The 6,426-nt window shown below is 50.1% G+C and overlaps 1 pseudogene across 1 annotated transcript; it reads right to left on the bottom strand.

Annotated features, from left to right (window-relative positions):
* Window positions 1-2,036: 2,036 nt before the first annotated feature.
* On the bottom strand, window positions 2,037-3,662 carry LOC108514024 (ALK tyrosine kinase receptor pseudogene; annotated as a pseudogene). The gene has a single exon (XR_001881081.1). The product of XR_001881081.1 is annotated as an ALK tyrosine kinase receptor pseudogene (transcript).
* Between the last annotated feature and the right edge of the window lie 2,764 nt (window positions 3,663-6,426).

The following is a 6,426-nucleotide window of genomic DNA, read 5'->3' as shown; positions in this document are numbered from 1 at the left end:
AATGATGCATAAGGGCTTGGTCCAGCTGCCAAATGTACTGGGCCACTGAGGGAGGACTTGGGAAGACCACAATGCTTTCCTACAGTCAATAGCAGAGAAGCCCTTGGAGCACAGGCCTTTCTACATAAACCTCCCCACTCAGCAGCTCCAGCACCTTATTTAAGACTTGAGTGGAGTATATTCTTTAAATGAAATAAGCATGTGACTCTTCAGAAACACCCACTGATAGCTTCATGCAATCTACCTGTTTACAGTTGGCAGGTGTGGGGCTGTAGAAATAAGCCCTTTTGCCTGTCACCAACATCTGACAAGAGCTGATATAGACCGCTGGATTCTATGGTCATTTGATAAAAGGTGATGGGGAAGCTCCAGAGATGCTCATAGGCATGAAACTAGAAGATAATCTGAATTTCCAGAGAAGTCATTTTTATATCCATTACTAAAACACTGGGCACTAAAACAGAATGTTGCATGTATAAACCACACAAACCACAATGACATTAAAGCCCAGCTGTTCTTTACAAAAATATCTTGGGTGGAACAACAGTATCAGTCTTCCATCTCAGTTCACTGAAGGCACTATCAAACTCATCAGTGCCTCTTAGGATGGACTATATAAATTCCAGCACTAAATGAAAAGGGCTCACTTTAGGTGCCAGTGCCACTAACACTAATGCTGAAATGTGCATCTGCACTCTGTTTTTCTTTGGGGTCACATACTAGTATGTTTCCTGTGCAATGACTAGGGAAACTCAGCTTCTGAATATCCCTGCTGCATAAGAATACTCATGTGTGGGTGTGTATGTGTGTGTGGACAAGCATGCAAGATACTTGTAGCTCTACAATGGACCCTTTTCAATGCTTTCCATCCAATTAATATTAGACATTAGGAGCCAGTGGAGCATAAGAACTTCATTTATTTCTGATGATGAGAATGATAGAAAAGAAGCTGGGTTTGCTTGATGAAATTTGTGTTGGCTTTTTAAAAGCCTGATTTCTTTTCTGTGCCTTTCTCATTCATTTGCATTGTATATTTTATTCACAAGTCTTCCCCAGTTGTCTTACAAGAAGAACATCCATTCAAAACTACCTGGTTTTCCAGTCAAAGGATACTCTGGAAAGAGTTAGAAGTAAGTGCCTGCACACACACCCAACTCAGTGAATATGGGAAGAAATGAGGGAGTAAATGGAACAGAAAAATCTCATTTTAGGAGTCTCCAGCAGGGAGATCTGCAGTGAAACAAGCCTGCCAGAGACTATCATCAAGAGCTGCTGCTGACGTTCACGCTAAGAATCAGAGGGGAAAGGAGGAGTGGGAAAAGGTAAGAAAAGCAGGAAAACCAACGATGGTTTCTCCCTGGCTTCTTAGTGACTCCCCAAAGGAAGATAATATTGACAACTTTCCTTCCTTCCTCCACACCTCCCTCCTGTCCTCTGTTCCTTAGTTTCTCTGGGGCTCTCCCAACAACATGTAAGAGAAAGGATGAGTCTGAGAGTGCACAGCAGACTGGGTGGGGGTAGGAGGAGGAGAATAAATAAATAAAGAGGAGGCAATCCCTGGCAATACCTGCTCAAGCCAACATTTGGCATGGGGACAGTTGGGTGAGATTCCATAATATGAGAGAAATTCTATATTCCCTGAGAAGGTGTACCATATTTCCCAAATCTGTGCCGGCCAGGAACAAGGGGGAGAGAAGGGCAATAGTTTTGACATCTACTACTAAACTTGGAACCTAGAAGTAATCGGGGCATTTCAACTGTCCCAGGGGCCCAGGAAGAGGGGCGTCCAATTTTGTCTCAGACTGCGTATAAGTACAAGGCGCTCTGCCAAGAGTATGAAACTTTTCTCCCAACTTGGTTGCTAAAGAGGAAGGAAGACCCCTCAACTGCTTTCAGGGAGAAAACAAGAAACTACCGTCTGACTCAGGAAGCAGGTTTGCAGGAGGAAGGGGGGCGAAGAAGCAGAGCTGAGGTTTTAGAAAGTGGGGTGGAAGTCAGGATTATTTAATGGTTGCATGTCAATGTGACTAAAAACACTAAATCCCAGCACACTTAGGAGGGAGCTGCTCACCAGTCCCGAAGATCTGGAAGAGAAGGCGGGGCTGGGAGGCGCGGATTGCCGCGGACAGCCTTCCCTCTCTGCCCACTTCCGACGCTTTCTTCTCGGGCATCAGGCGGATCCTCAGTCGCCCTTCGCCCTGGCGAATCCACCAACTGAACAGCTCGCTGAGGTTGAACTGGAGCAGCCCCACAGCCGCCTCCCCGGGGGGCCCGACGCAACCCTCCAAGATCGCCTCTTCGCCCAGCTCCAACACCAACTGCTTGGCACGCCGGAGCTTGCGCACCGAGCCGCCCTTCAGCACCCTGGACAGCGTCCGGGCCTCTGCCGGGGTGGGTGAGCCGGCTGTCCAGGAGACCCCGGGCGCCGGCCCCAGCAACCTGAGCAGCGGGGCGCAGTCCAGAGCGAGCGAGCCGCGCGCCTCGGGCCTGCCAGCCTTCAGCTCCAAGGGGGATGGCGGCAGCAGCAGGTCCCGGGCGTAGACACGGAAGAGTGAGGGCACCACGAAGTCCACTGCCAGACTCTTCCTTTGCAGGCGCGAGTAGCTGAGCGGCTCCCGGGGCTGCAGCGGCGGCCCCTCAGCTGGGGATCCCGTGCGCTGGCCGGTCCCCGTCCCAGAGCCCAAAGCTGCAGTGGAAAGTAGCAGCGGCAGCAGCCACAGGAGCCCGATAGTTCCCATCCCGTCGGAGGAGGCCGTTTACACTGCTCTTCAGGCCCAGCCTCGCCCTTCACTCTCCCCTAGATGGGAAGAAGCTCTGAACAGTCCTCGGTACCCAGCGGCTCCTTCCACCTGATCTCCAGAGGACTGTGCGTGAGCGCAAGTCTCTTGCTTTCCCCCAACTGCACGGAGGCCAGCAGGAGTCTCAAGGAAACACAGCTGTAATCTCAGGGGCGAGTCCAGAGACCCTCAAGCACGCTGGGCTCACTGACTGGGACCTTGAGTCTCCCGCTCACCACGCCGAGAGCCGCTCCCCCGTCCGTAGCTCGCTGCGCTCCACACAGAGGAACTACTGTGGTTGAAGGGAGGTGGCAGTTGGGTACCGTCCTCTCCTGCCCCCCGCGGTCGGAGCTGGGGTCTGCCCCTCTCGGGGCAGCCTCCAATCTCCGCAACTTTCCAGACTGAGAACGGCGGCTCCCAGCTGCTGCACGTTATCCTGGCCGTCTCCTGCGTTCCTTTTGGCTCCTCCGAGCTCCTCTGCCCGGTCTGGGCGGTATCCGACGACCGGGCTGCCTTCTTGCGCACCCTCAAGCTATCTCTCCGCTGCGGGAAGGCTTCGGACTGCTCTGCCCACTGAACTTCTGGGCGTGAATCCGAACCCCCGCGCTGCGCAAGTTTACAGCGTCCTTGCTGTCGCCCGCGCCTCGCTCGGTTCCTCAGAGTTCGCAGGCACCGGAGCGGCCCCGGCGGCAGCAGCTGAGGGCGTTCAGGGCAGGGGCTCCCGAAATCTTGCCGCCCCCTCCTCACCCATCATCAGCGCCCGCAGCTTTGGGTGGCCGGCCAGAGGGCGGCCGGAAAGCACATCGGTGCCCCGCGACCCTCGGAACAGAGGAGGCGGGAGGTACCAGCTGCTACCGCCGCTGCCGCCCCCAGAGCTGCTGGATCGCATCTGCCTGGGCGCCCGCCACTTGCAGCTGGCGGAGCCGCGCGAGCGCGCGCAGAGAGGGGGCGGGGCCCGGAGGGGCGGGGCTCACGAGCCAACTCCGCGCCGCGGCCCGCCCCGCCCCACTAGCGCCCTCCAACCAATGGTGTGGCTCGGTCGGCTCCTATGCAAATCTGCAGAGGCCTCGGCATTCATTGAGAAAAGCAGTGAGCCCGCCCCATCCGCCCTCCGTCCCTCTCCAGTCTCTAGCTCCTTCCCTTCCTCCAGATTCCCTGCCCTATTTCTCTGCAGTGTGAAAGGGAGCAAATGTGAGAACTGGAAGAGGCCTTTGCAATCAAGCACTCTCCCTAATTATACATTTAAGAGATTAAACGGGTCCGACTTCGGGAAAAGCAGGTTCCAGAATAAAACTGGAGGCTAAGGGAAGGGAGGAGGGAGTGGGGAGGGGGTGGCAGCGCGACACTGGCAAATCTGAGAACAGCTTGTATTAAGGCCCTGAGACAGAATATTCTCTGATCCATCTATTATTTGAATGCATTCCTAGAAACTGAGGAGTCCCCCCGTCCACACAGAAGAATTTGGGAGTAGGGGGGCAGAGAGGGATGGATGGTCTTGGTCTGGCAGAGTTGTTCTGCAGCTACAACAAATACATTTCAGACCCCTGTCAGTCACTCCGTTTTCTCAGAATGGTGTCTGAACACGTGCAACCTCCCTAGTCCCTGCAAGGTAAACATTTTCATTCCAGTTTTACAGATGCAGAAACTGAGTTGCAGACCATTTAATTGCTTGCCCACAATCTTGGGAATGAGGGTTCAGAACCTTAGGCCTTTTTTAATCACCTGTAGTGGCCATACCTCTCCTCTCACTTTCTTTTCGTCTCTCCTGAGCTGCCAATGCAGAACTCAGATAATAGCTGTTTTTATAACAAGTGGTTCACTAGATCCTCAGACAAAACTACCATCTTTGGGTCACACAAATCCCCTTGATTCCTTCTTGAAGGCTGGATGTCAGGCCTTGAGCTGACTGTTGAAGCTAAGAATGAGGCAAGATCCTCTCTGGAGCTCACAGCCTGGTGGGTAGCACAGGAGTTTTCTCATAGGATCAGAGCACAGTGTCACATTGAACCTCCCTCACTGAGCTCCTGGGGGCCGCAGTAATTTGCCTACCACCCCACAGGAGATAGGGCCAAGTGGAACCTCTGTTCTCCTAGGAGCTGGGCTCTTTCCAGCTTTGTGGCAATGCCTTTGGCAAGTGGAAGACCCAGTAACAAAGGAATATTGATTCTCGGTATGGCTTTCTTCCTGCTCTGTGTTTGGCAACTCACTTAATTTGACAGGCATCTGCCCTCTCTCTGGAAGTCACACTGGATACACTGACTTTACAAGTTTTAGAGCAAATAATTATCTCATCCAAGGAGAAGAAAGTATGTTCCTATCTTGGTGGAGGAAGGGAGGAAAAGAAAGAAAAGGGGGAGGAAAATGCTACGGTAGTTAATACTTTCCTAGTACAATATACGTTTGATTTTCATCAGATTTTTCTGACATACCTACTGGAAGAGGAATTTTATTTGAAATACGAAAATGACTAAAACTCCAGCCTTTCCCTATTTCTCTATACAATTCTTGACCAAAGGCATTACTGACTCCAGTAATTTGTCAGTAACCATGAATCGTCTGCTGCACCCAATGGCCACTAGGAGGCTGCAGAGACTTGAAACTTTAAATGAGCTGCCAGGGTTTAACATTCTCTAATAATGCCCCTGTCCATTGCTTTTGCATCTCATAGACACAAGAGTCTCAATTAATTCTCATGATGTATACATTGTCTCAAACTTTTCCCAAGGAAAAATAAGTGCCTTTCCCTGTAGATTAGATCACACTAAATCTCAAAAAAAATTCTTTTTTAGATAATTTTTTTAAAGGAGGCAGGAATTAATACTGATAATCTACCAGGCACTAATGTACACATCTGTAGACGTGTGGGTGTCTAACACATCACACAGCTTTTTGGGAAAAGGTATATGTTATTATTTCTATTACAGAGATAAAACAGCTAAGGCTCAGAGAGGCAAAATAATTTGCCCAAGGTAAAACCGCAAGTAAATAACAGGGTTGGAATTCAAACCAGTGATTCTTTTCCTCCAACATTTACACAACCCACTGAGAAAAGTTAGGGCTTTAACTCACGCCCAAAGTTATAATTTAAACACCCCTATCCTATATAATTTCCATCAAAAGGATGGGAGACAGGAAAATGAATTTAAGAGCACATAGGGGAAATAGAGATGGAAAGATAAAAAGTGTGAGCAATGATTGCTAACACATCTTGTGCACTTATTACGATCTATTTCAAAAAGGCTTTCATTCACTATCTCATTTAATATTCCTAGTAACACTCTGAGGAAAAGTAATAGTACCTCTTTTTTACAGATCACAAATAGAAGCTCAGGGAGGTTAACTCCCTGACAAAGTTACACAGGTAACTAGAGCTGAAGCTGGATACCTAAGAAGTTCATGCTCTTAAATTCTGGATGACCTCACAATAGAGAAAATGGGATGAGGTAAAATGGAATGAGGTGAGCCAAGATCAACAAAGGAAGAAGCTGAAAGACCAAATCAGAGAGATGGGGAGTGGACGTGGCACAGATTCCGACATAGATACTGGAATCCCCAAGAGACAAAAGTGAGGTGGGCTGCTCTGAGTCACCTTGCAGATGACTTGGGCCATTGGGCTGGGGAAGGAGGAATGTGAGTTGACCATGTACCA

This window comes from Rhinopithecus bieti, unplaced genomic scaffold (genome assembly GCF_001698545.2).
Source record: "Rhinopithecus bieti isolate Rb0 unplaced genomic scaffold, ASM169854v2 scaffold_33446, whole genome shotgun sequence".
NCBI lineage: Eukaryota > Metazoa > Chordata > Mammalia > Primates > Cercopithecidae > Rhinopithecus > Rhinopithecus bieti.
Note: the sequence above shows the minus strand (reverse complement) of the source record. Positions and strands in the feature narration are given on the sequence as shown.